This window comes from Gobio gobio (assembly GCF_949357685.1).
Source record: "Gobio gobio genome assembly, chromosome: 5".
NCBI classification, from domain to species: Eukaryota; Metazoa; Chordata; class Actinopteri; order Cypriniformes; family Gobionidae; genus Gobio; species Gobio gobio.
This window is the reverse complement of record NC_137101.1, coordinates 26,366,129-26,385,566: the sequence shown is the minus strand read 5'-3', so window position 1 is coordinate 26,385,566 and position 19,438 is coordinate 26,366,129. Positions and strand designations below refer to the sequence as shown.

The 19,438-nt window shown below is 42.4% G+C and overlaps 2 protein-coding genes across 3 annotated transcripts in view; one reads left to right on the top strand and one right to left on the bottom strand.

Annotated features, from left to right (window-relative positions):
* Nucleotides 1–19,438, top strand: part of taf3 (TAF3 RNA polymerase II, TATA box binding protein (TBP)-associated facto) — a 996,662-nt gene that overhangs the window by 183,144 nt on the left and 794,080 nt on the right. The window lies entirely within an intron of this gene.
* The window catches only part of tnni1d (troponin I, skeletal, slow d), a 123,567-nt gene that overhangs the window by 70,578 nt on the left and 33,551 nt on the right, over nucleotides 1–19,438 (bottom strand). Inside the window, exon 4 of one of the 2 annotated variants that reach the window (XM_079817211.1) lies at nucleotides 1,795–1,877. The exons of the other annotated variant lie outside the window; for it this stretch is intronic. The gene's annotated coding sequence lies outside the window, so the exon portion shown is untranslated. The remainder of the gene's footprint in view (nucleotides 1–1,794; nucleotides 1,878–19,438) is intronic. 2 annotated transcript variants of the gene reach the window in all.

Genomic DNA, 19,438 nt, shown 5'->3' with positions numbered 1-19,438 from the left:
ATACTTGCGGCTTAAAAATCAATACTTTCTAGGGAAAAAAATATTGATTTATATCGCAGAATCGATAAAATTGCTCAGCCTTACTGAACACACCTCTTCACGCCTGGCACCGCATTTTCCTGGGTGTATGATAGGTTGGTTATGATAGGGCCTATATCAACATTAATGTTGGCTAGCAGGCTAGCGGAGGCAAAGCTTTGCCCTTTTTTCTTTTTTAACTGTTAATAGAGAACACAACTACAAATAATAAGACATACAAGTTGTGATTCACAAACAACATATTGTCCTAACAAAGTGGGAACTGCTCCATTTCAGGAGAAGCTTTTGTGTGTACCCTACGTACCCTACTCTCTTAAGTCTCGTTCAGACTGTCAGTCCAAATCCAATTTTTGTGCATATCCGATTGAAATCCGATCAGCAAGTCTGAACGGCCAAAAATCACATGAAATCAGATTTTTACAAATCCGTTTCGAGCTACATTCATATGTAGTTTGAAATCTTATTCAAATTTGCATGTCTGGAAATCCGTTTCAGTCTGACCGCTCTGATCGGATTTCGCGTGGTTTATGTGACTTTCTCACGCCGCGTAAAACGTACACGCCAGACTTTGTTATAGAAAACATACTGAAAGACGCTGCAAAAACAAGGTTGTGTTGTTGCAAAGTGCCGGTCAAGCAGAAAATGACAATATAACGGAGACATGCTTTGAAACCGGCGGAAAGGACGGCGCAGAATAAAGCCACACATACCAACCAAACGCAGTTCTGCCGTTTTGGCTTATGTCTACCAACGCAACGTCGCTGCCATAGAAACCAATGCAGATATTCCGGAAAACGAAAGAGCTGCATGGACACGCATATCGGATCTGAACAGTTGTGATACACAGTGTGGACAGCCAAACTGATCAGATTCAATAAAAATCTAATTTGGACTGACAGTCTGAACGAGGCTTTAGGTTCTGGAAGCTGTTCTCCGTACAGTGTGGAACACATAGATAAACGTTGGGGTTATAATGTTCAGGAACAGTGTTAAAAATACATTTAAAACACTCTAAGTTCGTCAGCCTTAGGAAGGTCAAACAAATGAGTTTTGGAAAAGGAGTGGGAAAAAAACAGCGTCTCTTTGACATAGCAGCAGCTCTACCAGGTCTCGTCCCCTTTTTTCGCGTATTCCATGGGTGGGGATTATTGGTATGAGTAATATTGCTTCATAAAGCCCAGAAAAAATTGTGTTGTAGTCCAAACTAGTCGTTTCGTTGTAGTTCTTGGAAAGTGGATTCTGTTAAATAAAATATCTCCCTTTGGAGTGGACTTTGAGCTTTGTAACCTTGCAGATATGTTTTATGCTCAAACAGCAACATTACACACTAACTAAAGTTGAAAAAGTGAAAAGGCATAGGACCCCTTTAAATGTCACCAGAATGAAGTAATCTCCATAACAATCTGCTTTTAGAAAACAAGGAAATGAGCTGATGGCTTTGTTGCACAACGGTTTCAGTGTAGTTTCTACCCGCTATAGGCATTGCAAATTTCTTTTGTGCCTTTGTGGACCATCTACTGTATCAAGCATTATCCCTCAGGCTCAACACAAGCACAATTTAGTCTGTGTTCTCCTAATAAACTCTCTCAAGTCATAATGGAGCTAATCAGGCATAGAAAAGGAGAAACATCATACTGTCTTCGGTCTACAAATGCCTTAAACAAGTTTACATTACAATGACTGTAGTTACAGAGTCAATTCACTCAATTAAAACATGCAGATTGACAGATTTAACAAACAATTGTTCCCACTCACTGATTTCCAGTTAGCTCTGTGATGGTGAAGATAGTCCAGATAGTCCTTGCTGAATAGTCCTTTTATAATTTGTCCTGTTGTAACTGGAACAGAATTCCAAAAGAACATGCTCACATTAGGCTTTTTGTAAAGTAAACTACACACCAGACTCAACTTATACAATAAAACTAGTCATATTTAAGAACCTATGTCAAACTAACCACCCAAAACACTCTAGCACTTACACATAACCATAACACTTAGAATGCTTAAGCAAGCACATAGTAAATATGTATTTGTATTTAAAGTAGTCAAGTCTTCACTTCAAGACTACACACTGTTTGGCTCTAAATGGACCAATTAACTGTTAAAAGGACAAGATATCGCAGCGGACCGATTTTTTATTATGAACATAGGAGTGACCTGAAGGAAAATGCTATATCTGAATGCAGGTGACACAAAGAACCGTTGGTTGAAGCGGTCATAGACATGTTTTATTGTGAATAAAACACAGCTATTGACCAATCAGAATCAAGGACTGGAACTAACCGTTTTATAAAGAAACATAAACAACAAAATTTCCAAGATTTTGCTGGTTAGATTTGGTAGTCAGCCCCTGCTGGTAGAAAACATTTTCTCCACTGACGGACATTCATAAGTAGCCACAACACAAATCTTAAAAGAACACACCAACTTTTTGGGACTTTAGCTTATTCACCGTACCCCCCAAAGTTAGATAAGTCCATACATACCATTCTCATCTCCGTGCCTGCCATAACTCTGTCTAACGCACCCACCGCTAGCCTAGCTTAGCACAAAGACTGGAGGTAAACAGCTCCAGCTAGCCTACTGCTCAATAAGTGACAAAATAACGCCAACATTTTCCTATTTACATGTTGTGATGTGTATAGTTACATGTACTAAGACAGACGGAAAATTAAAAGTTGCGATTTTATAGACCGATATGGCTAGGAACTATACTCTCATTCCTGCGTAATAATAGAAATTTGCAACTTTTAATTTTCCGTCAGAAAATAAGTCTTTCAAAACTTAGTGAAGCCTCTAGGTCTGATCTAGACTGTGAACTTTCAGTAGAAGATTTATTAAAGGCAATTCATGCTTTTCCTATGACGGGTTTGGCTGTGAATCTTTTTAAGCTTTTAGTAAGAGGCTGGCCCCTTATATGCTGAGAATGCTACTAGATTCAATCCAAAGGCAAAAACTTCCTGATTCTTTATATGAAGCAAATATTTGTGTAATTCTGAAAAAAGGAAAAACTGAGACAGAGCCGGCTAATTATTGTCACGGAACGCTCTACAACGCCTCCTCCTGGTTTCACCAGATCCCTTTCTCCTGCGTATTAGGACTGCAATTCCCCTCCTTCCTCCTCTGCTCATTATCATTGCATCATTATCACCTGTGGACCCTTAGCTCACCTTTATCTGGACTGCTCTGCTCATTGTTCATTTGTGAAGTCTTGATTTACCTATACTCTGCCTCTAGCTTATGCTTGTTTGATTTACGCTTCCTGGATTACCTTTCATGTGTGCTTTTGTTTGATCTTTATGACTGCCTATCTCTGCTGGCTTACCTGTGTTAATAAATTACTGCAAATGGATCCGAACGCTTCCGCCTCTTCGTCACAGAAGACTTCACCAAAACAGGATCCAGCAGATTTCCTTCGACTGGCCTCCGAGGTATCCTCTCAAGCCGAGGTGCTGATCACCCATCAGCAACAGCTGGTAAAATTAACAGCTCTCACCGAGGAGCTCGTGAGATCTGTCCGAGCTCTAACCCCGCCGAGCGCGGCTGACAATCAAGCTCCGAATCCAACCGCACCTGCTGCCGTTCCACCCGCCGTGAGTAACAATTCAAACCACCCAAAATTATCCCTTCCCGAGAAATTTGATGGCTCACCTTCTGCCTGTAAGGGATTTTTGTTGCAGTGCAGCTTGTATTTTGACCAGCAGACACAGTCCTATTCCACTGATGCGAGCCGTGTCTCCTTCATATGTTCCCTACTCACCGGCCGGGCTCTGGAATGGGCGACTGCACTCTGGTATGGAGGTCAGCTCTCTTTTCCCTCTTATGATGAGTTTTTAACCCAATTTAGAGAGGTGTTTGAACATTCAGCGGGAGAAAAGGATCCAGGAGAACTACTGCTCACGTTACGCCAGGGAAATTCTACCGCAGCGGACTACACACTCTCGTTTCGGACCCTGGCAGCTCAAACTGGATGGGAGGAGGAACCTCTAAAGCTCCTGTATCGCAAGGGATTGAACCCGGATCTCCAGGGAGAGCTGGCATGCCGCGACGACGGTAAATCCTTGAATCAAATCATGGAGCTCGCTATCCGCCTCGACAACTTGATTCGCTCCCGACGCACACCTCTCAGGTCCAGCTTCTTCGAGTGTGCTCTCCCCAACGCGGAGTTGGAGCCCATGCAGATTGGTTACACACGCCTCTCTACGGCGGAGCGGGAGAGGAGACGCCGAAACCATCTCTGCATGTATTGCGGAGAGGCGGGACATCTGAGGGCCACATGTCCGGTTAATCCAGCGCTCAAGAATTCTACGGCGGTGAGTTCTAATCCCTCTTCTAAATTATTTTATGTGGATAGTTCTTTGAAGTTTAACGGACAAACTCTAAACGTGAAAGACTTGATTGATTCTGGTGCTGCTGGAAACTTCATCGATCTTGCATTCGCCAAAACTCATTGTGTTTCTCTCCTCGCATGTGAGCCTGGTGTAACCGTGGAAGCGCTAGATGGTCGCCCCCTGGGGTCAGGAGAGGTGCAATACACCACGCAACCCCTCATGCTCAACGTTGGGACACAGCATTCTGAGACCATCCAGTTATTCACTATTCACTCGCCCATGCATCCCATAATCTTGGGGCTTCCGTGGCTGGAGAAACATAACCCCCAAATTTCCTGGTCTGACGGGAGGATATCCCGGTGGTCCGCATTCTGTCAGAGCAACTGCATGGTCGTTGTCCAAGGTACTGAACACCACAGCGCTTCCCTCAAGGGAGTGGATTTTCAGAGAATTCCCCCCGAATACCACAACTTAGCTCTGGCTTTCAGCGAAACTGAGGCTTCTCATCTTCCTGCTCACCGTGCTGGCGACTGTGCTATTGAGCTTTTGCCTGGAGCTGTACCTCCACGCGGAAGAGTTTACCCATTGTCACAACCTGAAACAGAGACCATGAGAGCGTACATTGACGAACAGCTGGCTAAAGGTTTCATCACTACCTCTACATCTCCGGCTTCCGCTGGATTCTTTTTTGTCAATAAGAAGGATGGGGGTCTTCGGCCGTGTATTGACTATCGTGGTCTTAATGAAGTGACAGTGAAATATCGCTATCCTCTCCCGTTAGTTCCTGCAGCCCTGGAGATGCTCCGTACTACCCGCTACTTTACCAAGCTGGACTTAAGGAACGCATACAACCTGATTCGCATACGGAGTGGTGACGAGTGGAAAACTGCGTTCTCTACTACATCCGGGCACTATGAATATCGGGTAATGCCGTTCGGCCTGTCTAACAGTCCTTCAGTTTTTCAAGCTTTTGTAAATGAAGTTTTCAGAGACATGTTACAGCAGAGAGTTATTGTCTATATTGATGACATTTTGATTTTTTCTGATTCCCTTGAGGAGCATGTCCAGGATGTTCGTGCGGTCCTCACGCGCCTGATTGATAACCAGCTCTATGCCAAGCTCTCCAAGTGAGTTTCACCAGACACGTATCTCCTTTCTGGGCTATATCATCAGTGCGGACGGAGTTCTGATGGATGACAGCAAGGTCAAAGCCATGGTAAATTGGCCCCAACCGTCCTCTGTTAAAGAGCTGCAGCGCTTTTTGGGCTTTGCCAATTTTTACCGCAGATTTATCCGCAATTTCAGTGTAATTGTAGCTCCGCTCACATCTTTGCTTCGAGGAGGGGGGAGACATTTTAAGTGGACAGCGGATTGTACCGCGGCCTTTGATCAGCTCAAGGAGAGATTCACTTCTGCTCCTATCCTCCGTCACCCGGATCCTGAGAGGGAGTTTATCATTGAGGTGGATGCGTCTAACACAGGAGTGGGGGCTGTCCTGTCGCAGCGGTGTGGTAAGCCTGCGAAAATGTTTCCATGTGCCTTTTATTCTCGCAAACTCAACTCCGCAGAACGCAACTATGACGTGGGTGATCGCGAACTTCTGGCCATGAAGACCGCCTTTGAGGAGTGGAGGCACTGGCTGGAGGGAGCTCATCAGCCTTTTACGGTACTCACTGATCACAGAAATCTAGAGTATATCAGGTCAGCTTAGCGCTTAAATGCTCGCCAGGCTCGTTGGTCTCTGTTTTTCTCAAGATTTGACTTTAAGATCACCTACAGGCCGGGCTCTCAGAAGGGCAAAGCTGACGCCCTGTCCCGGCAGTTTGACGGTCCTTGTGAGGAATCTAAGCCTGAACCCATTATTCCCACTACTCTCATCGTGGCCCCTGTTCAATGGGACATTATCACTGAAATCACCGCATCCCTAAGTAATCATCCCGCTCCGCCAGAATGTCCCGTTGACCGTCTCTTTGTTCCGCCCGGGTTCCGCCACCGTGTGCTTCAGTGGGTTCACTGCACCCCCAGCGCTGGTCATCCGGGTATCGCAGCTACCATACAGTTAGTTTCCAATCGCTTTTGGTGGGCTTCACTCCAGTCTGATGTCATAAAGTTTATTCATCAATGCTCTGTTTGTAATACTGTGAAATCCTCTCATCTCAAACCAGCTGGATTGTTACAACCTCTGCCAGTACCACAGCGTCCCTGGTCGCACATCGCAGTGGATTTTGTTACTGATCTGCCTCCTTCCCAGGGGTTTACTACTATTCTCTCCGTGGTGGATCGCTTCTCTAAGTCCTGTCGTTTTATACCTTTGACTGGTCTGCCCACAGCCTTACAGACAGCCGAGGCTCTTCTCAACCAGGTGTTCCGTCTCTTTGGTCTGCCTGAGGACATTGTCTCTGACCGCGGTCCTCAGTTTACCTCCCGTGTCTGGAGAGAGTTGTGCTGCAAACTCAATATCAATGTCAGTTTAACTTCTGGTTACCATCCTCAGGCCAACGGGCAGGTTGAACGTCTAAACCAGGATTTGATTCGATTTCTGAGAACTTACTGCCACCAGAATCAGCAGGACTGGAGTCGCTTCCTGGCCTGGGCGGAGTATGCCCAGAATTCTTTGTTAAAGCCTGCCACTGGTCTAACCCCTTTTCAATGTGTTCTAGGATTCCAGCCTCCCCTCTTCCCGTGGGCTGGGGAGCCATCCGACCTCCCAGCAGTAGATGCGTGGCTCCGGCGCAGCGAGGCCACCTGGGATGCTGCTCACGTTCACTTGCAGCGTGCCATACGCCGTTTTCAGCATCAGGCAGATCGGAGGAGGCGTGAGGGTCCACGGTATCGACCCGGTCAGTGGGTGTGGCTCTCTGCACGAGATCTCCGGCTCAAGCTCCCGTGCAAGAAACTTTCTCCTCGTTTCGTCGGACCATTCAAGATCCTTCGTCAGATAACTCCTGTTTCTTTTCGTTTGGAACTCCCTGCTCATTACAAGATCTCACCCACATTTCATGTGTCCCTTTTCAGACCCGCTGTCGCCCCCAGGAGAGAGAGGAGCCGGGAGGAGGTCGCTCCTGTGCAGACTCCTCCCATTGAGGTGAACGGTCCGGAGGCTTTCCGGGTGCGAGAGATCCTGAACTCCAGGCGTCACGGCGGGGTGTTGCAATACCTTATCGACTGGGAGGGGTACGGTCCCGAGGAACGCTCCTGGGTCAGGTCTCAGGATATCCTGGATCCCACATTAACTGTTGCTTTTCACCGAGACCACCCAGACCGACCAGCTCCAAGACCCCGTGGTAGACCCCGCCGTCGGCCAGGTCCTCGCTTCCGGAGCCGCTCGCAGGGGAGGGGCTCTGTCACGGAACGCTCTACAACGCCTCCTCCTGGTTTCACCAGATCCCTCTCTCCTGCGTATTAGGACTGCAATTCCCCTCCTTCCTCCTCTGCTCATTATCATTGCATCATTATCACCTGTGGACCCTTAGCTCACCTTTATCTGGACTGCTCTGCTCATTGTTCATTTGTGAAGTCTTGATTTACCTATACTCTGCCTCTAGCTTATGCTTGTTTGATTTACGCTTCCTGGATTACCTTTCATGTGTGCTTTTGTTTGATCTTTATGACTGCCTATCTCTGCTGGCTTACCTGTGTTAATAAATTACTGCAAATGGATGCGAACGCTTCCGCCTCTTCGTCACAATTATAGACCAATTGCCCTCTTACATTTTGATTAAAAAAAATTGACTACAATATTGGCCTCCATAACACATCTCAACAATTATCCATCCAGACAAAACTGGGTTTATTCCAGGAAGGTTTTCATTTTGTAATGTCCGCCTACTACTAAATATTTTATATGCGGACCGTCAGTTTGCCAACAATTCTGGAGCTGTTATTTCACTAGATGCTCAAAAAGCCTTTGATCAGACTGAATGGCCATATATGTTTGAGGCACTAAAACAGATTTATCAACTGGATCAAAATTGTTTATTTGTCCTCATCTATTTAGATCAATGGTATTAGATCCAGCTCTTTTGAACCGCACCGGGGTGTACGACAAGGTGATCCTTTATCACCTCTTCTTTTCAACATTGCACTTGAGCCACTAGTTGTAGGAATCAGAATTCATCCACATATTCATCGTATTTCATTGGACGTTGAAAGTCTGGTTAATTTATACGCAGATGATCTGTTACTATGTGTTACGGATACTGTGGTTTCTGTCCCTAAAATCTTAGATTACATTGACACTTTTAGTAAACTTTCAGGATATTCAATAAATTGGAGTAAAAGTGAATTTATGCCCTTAACGAATAACTTAAGTGAAACCTTTTTGAACAGTATACCATTTAAAATACTGAAGGATCACTTTACATATCTTGACCTGAGAATTCAGAGAACCCTAAATATTTGTTTAAATTAAATTTTTTAGACATGATTAACAAGCTCAAATGAAGCATTGAAAGCTGGAAACTACTTCCTTTATCACTAATTGGCCATGTGAATGTGATAAAGATGGTTACTGTCCCTAAGTTTCTATATCTCTTTCAAAATCTCCCTATTTATTTGCCTGCAACCTTTTTTAAACAACTTGATTCAGTTATCCTTTAATTTGTATGGAAATATAAAACACCTTGCATAGCTAAAGCCCACTTGCAAATACCTACTGACTGTGGAGGCCTCGGCCTTCCCATTTTCAAGCATTATTATTGGGCAGCAAATGCCAGAGCTCTCACTTTCTGGCAAAGGGATATTCTGGATTATATGCTACCTGAGACTTCTCCATTGTGGGTTCTTGCCACAGTCCTCTCTCCCAACTTTACTTTTCACAGAGTGTAAATCTATCTGTAAATTAGGAAGCAATAATTTGGTATTGAGAAATTCTTTGAGGATCTTGAATCAGATAAAGAAATTCTATAAATTACCAAAAATCTCAATCAAAACACCAATATCATGCAATCCTTCGTTTGAGCCGTCTAAGATTGTTGGAGCTTTTTCAGAATAGAGGAGAAAAGGTTTATGCTGTATAGGAGATCTTTATATAGAGGATCAATTTGCGTCTTTTTCGCAACTTAAAAGTAAGTTTGCACTCATTTCTCAACTCTCATTTCTTCCGTTATCTGCAAACTATGTAAAGAAAAATATTCCACAGTTTATAAATAAACCTGAAAACCACATTATTCAAGATCTTTTATCTTCTAATCCTGAAACCAGACATTTGGTATCTTGTTTTGTTCATGCTTTTGCAACATCTATATGCACCAGCCATCTTAAAGGTGTCTGGTCTACTGAGCTGAATGATGAAGTGTCTGATGAGATATGGGAAGAAGGCCTGTCGAGAATAAAGAGCTGTTCTGTAAATTCCAGATATAAATTAATCCAGCTTCTCAATGTGATAGGTGCAAGATGGCAGAGGGGACATTGGAACATTTATTTTGGTTGTGCCCCATTCTGTATGACTTCTGGTCTAATATTTTTGAATTGTTTTCAAGTGGATACAGAATTAACATTCATCCTGACCACAATCTGGGTATTTTTGGCTATTTTGATATAATGGATACTATCCCTCACACTCATCAGCACACTCTTACGGTAGGCTTGATTGCAGCCAAAAAAGTAATTCTCCTCAATTGGAAACCAGAGATGGTTAAATGAGATGCGTTGTATTATCCAGATGGAACAGTTACGTTATGGTGAGCTTTGCTCACAAAAAAGATTTGAAGACACATGGGGACCCATCTTGAGACTTTTGGAAGTTTAACGATGATATATTCTGTAATCCTCCCCTCCCCTTCCATTCAATTTTTAGTTTTTTTTCTTCTCCTGTGGTGAATTATCTGATTTATAAAACAACTGTGTATGTTGTCATTTATGTTTAATTTAATAGATATTTGTCAATATTTGCTGACTGAGGCAATCCAGATGTTCTCTTTTTTCTTTCTTTTTTCGTTCGTTGTGTGTGTCCTTGGTTGTCCTATGTAGTTTACTGTTTTATGCTTTTGTGTCTGTTAATAATTAAAAAAATCTAACAAAAGTAACTGTTGTTGTAACTGTTGTTATCATATTGCATAAATTAGCTTCTTTTGAGGTTGAGGTCGCAGCCAGATGGCAGATCTGCTGTAGCATTTCTTACTACAAGGCACGAGACTGCCAGAGAGACGGATGGACCTGAGTTCACTTCTCATCAGTTCTCTCAGACAATGCTGTATTTTCAAAACCGCAGCTTTTTCTACGCTGTTCGTCCACACGCAAACCAGTATCCGGTTACTGAAACCGGACTTTTTTGAAAACTCCGGCCAGGGTGAAGATTTTTAGAAACTCCGGTTACAGCGTTGTCGTGTAGATGGTGAAACCGGAGATTTCGGCTTGTTAAGTCAAAGTGTGCGCCGTTCTCTCCTTTGTTTAATGTCAGATTTTGCGCCGTTATCGCTGTTGTTTACATGAGTGGAGTCTATGCAATGGCGGACGTAGCTTTTAATAACTCTGTTAACAGCGCTTATCACATGTATACAGATACATGCACAGTTATCTCATTGTATTGCAGAACAGAGGAGCCAGAATGCAATAATACAACATAGTAAGGCAAGTGTGTGAAGCTTCAGTCCACTTGGGCCCTGCCTCTGTGTACAGTTACCTGTCACTGAGTCCAAAGTAAACTTGCAGAAGGGTTTCACTGAGCCCATGGCATCCCTCAGTGCATCGGTGCCGTGGATGGGACCCATGTGGAAATCAGGCAGCCAATCATAGCGCGGTTTAGCGTTTTCATGTGGACAGCGATTTTTTTAAAACCGTGCTTGTGTGGACGCGATTGTTTTTTAAAACGGAGAAGGAAAAACTCTGGTTATAAAAATACCCCTGTACGTGTGGACTAGGCCTGAGAGTTCTGAATAAACACGAGTCCCAGTCACGCCGAGCCCGTCTTCCTCCTTATTCTACCAACTTTGTAACACATGTAATGTACCATTACAGCTGTCGAGATGAACGAGTTACGAGTAAGTGTTGATTATGGCATTATTTTTTTATATTTTCCTATATGAAAAGCGTCAGTGACAAGCATTGAGTACACAGCGCAAACAAAGACACAACAGTGCAGTAATCGAATGTAATCCAGTTTATTGTGGGGATAGCTGGCTAGCCTGCTTAATCTTGCGCCGTGTATGGTGCCTCTGCTGTGGGCCAGATGCAGTACTGGGGGTCGGTGATGTTGAAGGCCGACCGGTCAGTGCAGACCGAGCTTCGGCGTGCTTGAGGTTTATCTCTAAAGATGTGGCTCTGCCGATGTTGAGCAGAAATTCACGACTGAATGCACATTTTAGAACAGATAGACGCGACGAGGACGTACAAAAACACTGACTCACAAGATAGAAAACACCGTTCTGTCGGGAGAGAGAGAAGCCGCAGCGTATGCACGAATAATAAAGTTGTGTGTGAACTTGAATAATTAGCTACACATCAGAAATCACTGATCACAGATCAGAAGGAACTGAAAAAAGACTTCTGTTTTCATTTGTACATCCAAACACTGAGAAACTGCCAGCATTCACTCATTCACAAGCCATGATCTCTCGAGGACAAACAAATATGGCGCTCGCATGGGCGTGCCAAATTCTCAGGGCGGAGGAAAGGGAGGTAACCGTTCCTGATATGACGTCATAACAGGAAAATTCAATATCAGCTCGTCTGGGCTGTCATTTTCTCAAAGGCAGAGAAAGACGGCCAGAACTCGGTTTACACCGATCAAAATTTCTAGCCACTTGTGGACAATATTCAGGCTAGGGGAACTCATATTAATGTTGAAACCCCAATGAAAATGTAATGCCTTTAAAGGGGCAGTTCACCCAAATTCTGAAATAATTTACTCGCCCTCATTTCATTTAAAAACATGTAAGACTTTCTTTCTTCTGTGGAACATAGGAGAAGATATTTTGATATATGTCTCAGTGCTATTTTTTCCCTATTGTGGAAGTCAATGGTGCCCCACAACTGTTCTGTTACAAATATTCTTCAAAATATCTTCCTTTGTGTTCAGCAGATTTGGACAGATTTGGAACAACTTGAGGGTGAGTAAATGAAGACAGAGTTTTCATTTTTGGGTGAACTGTCCCTTTAAATATCCATGTTCAAAACAAGGCCAAGCTGAATGATCCGCAGTAACACCTGGGGAGTGGGGATTCCTGACTTTAATTCATTCCACACATACTCACAACAAGAAAAATGTTTTGACCACTGTGACATGGTCAAGGCCGACAGCAAGTAATTGCAACCACTGTAGCAAATTGTTTGTTTCACAGTTACCCATATCATCAGTTCCACTTTTGAGGGCTAAAATGACTGATAAAATCCATTAAAATTAATAATGAACACATCTGTTTGATTTGTAATACTCAAACTCAAAAAAGAATTAGTGTAAGAATTAGTATGCATAATCTTGAAGGTAATGAGGGACTCAAAAACATTAATGATGAATCCCAAAGCTTACACATTCACAGTGTAGGGACAGTCCCTGTGGATTGTGGTAGAAATTATCTCTACGCTCTACTTGTTACCCATTGTACATGAAGTTACATATTATTTGCCCCATGCAGACACCTGAGGCCCAAGTGTTAGTAGACAAAAGTGAATTTTGAAACTCAATTAGTTTTTTAGCTTGTTGCTCGAGTTATAAGACTAAATATAATATTAAGACGACAGCTGTCTAGTACTTGTTCCCTCCATCTGCATCACACTAAGGGCCAGATTTACTAACAGCTTGCGCCAGTGCATACCCTCTTTTGGCATTAAGTCACACAACTACTGTTGGGATTTACTAAAGGCATAAATTAGCGCTGAAAAGGCATAGACAGGGTTATTTTTGCGGCTGACCTTGTTGCATATGCATTTGTAGGAGTTTACCTTTCAGGTGCAAAATTGATGGGAGGACAGTGTTTAAATGAATCATGTAAGGTGCTTTACAAAGGTTTGTGCTTGTAAATTTACTGGTGTTTGTGCAATTATTTACAGCAAAAAAAAAAAAGCACGTCTTAGTACAATCTACCCGTTAGTGTCTGGTTTGTGTCATTTTGGAAATGATCCAGCTGCGTCTGTGTTCTTTCATTTGCGCTTCGTCAGTAGATCACGCGCAGAACTTTCCACTCCTGTCGGTGCTCTTTTGGAATTGCGCTCTCACGCTAATTTACCCGTTTAGTAAATCTGGCCCTACGGGTGTTCACACTTGTAGTGGCTTTTGTATTCAACGTTTGCTGAAAGTGTAGCGCCTCACGCAGTTCAAAACACGTCATTGCCGCACCAGTTACATTTTTTTCGTAATTTGAATACAGACGGCAGTCTGCCGGAAGCTTTTACTATATTTTTTATATATTTTTATTGAATATTTTACTTTATAACGTGTTAAATATGGGTATTTTTCTTACACAAACCCATCGATTCACTTCGGAAGGCCTTTATTAACCTCCAGAGCCGCGTGGATTACTTTTATAATGGATGGATACGCTTTCTTGGGTTTCAAATTTTGGGCTGCCATTCACTGCCATTATAAAGCTTGGAAGAGCCAGGACATTTTTTTATTTGTATTGTATTCGTCTGAAAGAAGAATGTCATATACACCTCGGATGGCTTGAGGCTTGGTAATTGTAACTTTTGGGTGAACAATCCCTTTAATGCTTTTTTCTTCCCTGTCTTGTCCACTGACTCATCCACTGTTTCCTCTATGGTCTCTTCTACTTTCTCCCCGACTGTCTCCCTTGCTGTCTTCTCCACCATCTCTGCCACCACCTCTTCCACTGTCTCCTATTCTGATCTGGCAAATTTTTGGGGCTGACTCTTTGGTGCCCAGAATATAATAATACTCTTTTGGTTTTTTTTCCCCCTGACATCTTTGAAACAGACAAATGCAATGATTAGAGGGGGGTAACACACACAGTTTCAGCCAATCTCATGTTAATCTTGAGTACCAATAGAGTAGTATTGTATCCTTCATATCTCCAAAGAATCTTTAATTTTATCATATTTATAAAAGACAGATACGCTGTACCGTTGTTTTTCCGAAAACAGCCGATCTCGTGAGAGAGCTTAAGAGCGCAAGCGCACACACAGATGCACAATACATTCATGGCATTATCCCTGGATAACTTTCTATTCACTATACATTAGTGTTGTTTACATTATATGCACTTACGCACAGATTGCCATCAAAACACAGACAATTGATGCAATTTCGACTCATGACCGAGAACAAACAAACACACTTGCAGAATTCCATTGCTGTTCCAGAAAAACTGCATCCACTGTTTCCTTAACGCTGGATTTTTTGAGAATCTGAACAAGGTTATCTTTCCCTCACAAACAGAAACACACTTCTTTAGTGACTGTTGATTTTGTAATCTAAAAACAAAATGCCAGTGCTGCCTACGGCTTCCGTAACCCTGAACGAAGCTCGTTGATGTGCATGTGCTCATCCGGGAGAACTGCCCATACAAGCAATTCCGCTTATTATGACCTCACACAGGCTCATACTCAGAAAAAACTTTCCGAAACGTATTCGAACGATTTGGCACAGAAATACTCTGTGTTTAGCATGAGAATCTAACTCTTTAACAGTGTAAATAAGTCAGAATGCATAAAATAGCATTAGAAGCCGCCCTTTTAATGTATGCATTGCCAGGATATAAAACATTACTGGAATGATAGCTAGAGTGCTCTGCTTTAAGAGATGTCTTAACATAGCTGAAAAGAGTATTAATTAGGGTTGGGAATCGTGAGAAATTTTCCGGTTCCGGTTCTGGTTCCGGTTCCGCCTAACGATTCTGGTTCCGATTCCGGTTCCATTAAAATTATTAAACAAATAGTGGTAAAGGAAAAAGGCACAATACCCAACTCAAACAACCCATTTTGTGTTTATTACTTGCTCTAAAATTAATTTATAGGTTGGCAATGTCAAAAAAGTCCTGTACTGTACATTTATTACAGTATTAATTAAGCCATTCTTGCAACAAATTTTTTACCTCTGAAATTGTCTTATTACATTTTATCTCTCTGTCTCTGAATAAAACCAAGTTATAAATTATATTTATTAGTTATATTTATTAATTAGTTGTATATTAATTTAATAGTAATTCAGTTATTCATTGAACTTGTAAATAATAAATTGCAATTCAGCATTACAAAGGTAATTGTGCCTAAACGCTTACCTAAACCATGGTGACTCAACGGTTGACATGTATGTATGTATGTATGTTACTATGTATGTATGTATATATATATATGCTTCAACCCGCGGACATGAAACAGCCCGCGTCAACAGTGTTTAAGTAGCCCAATTCCGCGGGAAAACCACGGACTTGGCAACACTGGCTGTCACTCGCTATTAAAGGATACGCTTCCAGCGCTTCGCACACACATTGCACCAGAACCGTTTTCGGAACCGAAACTTAGGAATTTCGCGCGGTTCTGGTATTTTTCAAAAATCAGTTTCGGTTCTGCATAAGAACCGGTTCTCGGTTCCCAACCCTAGTATTAATACAGTAGAATTTGAAATAAAATAAGGAAATGCACTTTCCTTAGTTTCAGGTAGCCAAAGCTAAGCTAAAGCTTCTGGTTGCAAAGCAGTTTTTGACTGCATCAATAATAATTGGCGGGTTGAAGTGTGACTCGTTTAGGGTTTATTTTTGCAAAATGGTCTTTTGTGGTACCATCCACATGCAATTTCCTGTCATCTGCCAGGTTTATCCTAATATCTGTCATTATTAGCAGAACACATTTTACAAATGGGGAAAACCAATAGTTTAGTCAACAATTCAAGAAGGGCCAGAATATAAAGCTCTTGATTCTAACTTGTACTTGGCCTTATGAAAAAGTAACAGTTATTGTAATTGTTTAACTATAGCATTTGTTACAATATATATATAATTACAGGTTAGACCACTGAAGGCTCCTCATTACCATGCTAAGGCCAATGTAAACTTTTTTATATAGCATTTGTTATTTTTTAAAAAGCATCCTACACATAGAAACTATAGCCAGAACATGCCACAGTTGTAATATAAATCTTCAGTGAAAAATCTATACCCTTAACTGATCATCTATAATACATTCTACAAGAAGTTAGTCAACATATACCATAATAATACAAAAGAATGTGATAAATTCTAGTAAAGATGGTCATGAGTAGTTTAAAACACTTTTTATAATGTTGGTGCAGGATGATAGAACGGCTCGCATAAATCTTACGACACTTTTGGAGCGTGCTGGTGAACGTGTGCCATGCATGTACACCTTTCTTACGGGAACTTGGTGCTTATAAAAGTTTATAAAACTTTGCGTATAAACCTTTGCGTGCCAGAACCTGCGCAAAAATCCCTTTATAAAATCACAGCCAGCAGAAGATTGTGCGTACATGCATCTCCACCCCGTCTCCTGCAGAAATCACCATATATGGAGCTTACAACGCCTAGTTTTACTATGCATAACCTCATTTGCATATAATTTGCATGCATATTCCCATCCAGGTGACACCATGTTTAACACTGTCAAAGGAACAAGACATAGAAAAATATTAGATACGGACTATAAATGCATTTTGTGCCTTACACAGTACATTGCTGACAATCATCCAATATCTTTTTTATGTTTTAGAATAAATATATCAAAATATCCATAAAAACAAAATTGTATAAAATACTTCTCAGATATTTTTTTTAAATAAAGTTTATTCATTCATTTCCACGGGCCAAATGTTATTTTAATTAAAAATATTTTGTTAATTTTAAACCCTTCAACTCAAATTCATGCAGTTTTGCTGATAATGTGAACATATAGGATGTTTAGGCTATTTTAATTTAAACAGATAGGCCTACTTATTTATTGCAGCGTAAATACAATCGTCTGACTGAGAGCGTCACTGACTAAGTATTTAAAAAAAAGAAACGTGCAAATCTTAATTTTTTCTTCAAGTTGTATCCTTCAAATACAGTGGTATTTTTCATAATTTTGTGAAGATGTCTTTACTCTCCGTGTCCGTGCAGCTGTGGTTGTACAGTAAGATTATCATTGGACCTATTCAAACCGGATAATGGACCGTTCGACCACCGAATCCTGTAGTGTCTGTGATATCGAATTAAGTGTGCGTCACTGATCATCGTTCTCGCTAAAACATATTGTATATAATGCCCCGGTTTGTGCGTACGCACGCTTTATAAATGAGACCCCAGATCTTTAATTACTAGGCCACATCATCCTCTGGATTTAATCTAGCAATGGTCTGGCGTCCCAGTTGACAGTCATTGTCAGATGTAAAAGGATGCTAAAATGGAAGCCATCAAGTGAGTCCTCATGAAAATCTAGATACAGATAATGCAGATAAACCAGGGACATAATTCACTACATGACTTTTGTAATGAATTGTGTAAATGGTTACAAAGAAAAAATGGATAATGTATTAACTGCTCATAATGAATTTTTTAGATAAAAGATAAAATTATAATAATAGATAAAAAAAATTATAATGGAATATTTTTGTCAAAATGTAATAAAATCTTGAGCTAGTAATATTATAACGATTTTCCAATGTAATATTTTTTTACATACTGTAATAGGTTATTGTATATGAGAAATGTATTACATTATAAACACACTATAGCAACTTATAATGTAATCCCAGCCAGTTCATAAGACAATACCTGCACATTGTCAGGGTTGCTGAATGACACAAACAGGTAAGTTGAAAGGATATTTATTTAACACAAACATATAATGGTCACGGCAGACAGGAAGAAGTGATGAGATAAACTGGAGCGGTAACTGATGAAGTGTTCTGAATGAGTCTCTTATCTGATGCAGGATGGAAGTCGGGATGGTGAAAGTTCAAGGCTGGTGATCTGAAGAAGGCAGGCTGGTTGAGGAAGGATCGTCGGATGAAGGAACACAGGTAAGTCTTCTGAAGGTAAGGATCGAGTGAGTGAGTCAGTATGGCGATGTAGTATCGACGAGACCTGACAATGACTGTAGGAACTGAAGGTGCTTATAACAGGAAGTGCAGTGATGGGGAATTAGGGACAGGTGATGAACACAGGTGCGATGAATCAGAACTCGGGTGAAGCGGAGCGGATGGGCGGAGTGTAGAGGTCTGACGCTGATGCATCTGTGACAGTACCCCCTCCTCCACGGCCAGCTCCTGAGGGCCGAAAGACCCGACGACGGGGCCGACCTCGACCTCTCGGCGCCGGACGATTGGGATGAGATGAGTGAAAGTCCTGTAGGAGCATAGGGTCTAGTATGTCATCACGATGAACCCAGCATCTCTCCTCAGGTCCAAAACCCTCCCAGTCCACGAGGTACTCCAGTTGATTGCCCCGTCGTCGGGAATCGAGAATGCCCTGGACCTGGTAGATGTTCTCGTCAGCGGGGTCCACGGGAGGAGGAGGTACCTCATCAGCGCCAGGCTCTGAGGAGTGAGGAAACAAAGGATCAGTATAGGGTTTGAGCAGGGAGACATGAAATGAAGGTGAGATGCGGTAGTGTGCAGGGAGTGATAACCGGTAGGTGACGTCGTTGATCTGCCTCTGTATTGCGAATGGACCTATATATCGGGGACTCAGCTTACGACAGGGCTGACGGAGACGGATGTCCCGGGTGGAGAGCCAGACCTTTTGCCCTGGTTGATACCTCGGAGTCGCAGATCTTCTAGCGTCGGCCTGACTCTTGTGTCTCCGAACAGCCCTTTGGAGATGAACATGAGCTGAGTCCCAGACCCTCTCGCTCTCCTGGAACCAATGATGGACTGCTGGAACATCTGAAGGCTCACCTGACCAGGGAAACAGGGGCGGCTGGAAGCCGAGTATGCACTGAAACGGCGTGAGACCAGTAGTAGACTGTTGAAGGGAATTCTGTGCATACTCGGCCCAGGGTAGATACCTGCTCCAGCAGTCTTGATGGTCATGGCAGTAGGATCGAAGATACCGTCCGACCTCTTGTATCTTCCGCTCAGTCTGGCCATTGGACTGGGGATGGTATCCTGACGTCAAGCTGACTGTGACTCCCAGAAGGTTGAAGAAGGCTCTCCATACCCTGGATATAAACTGAGGTCC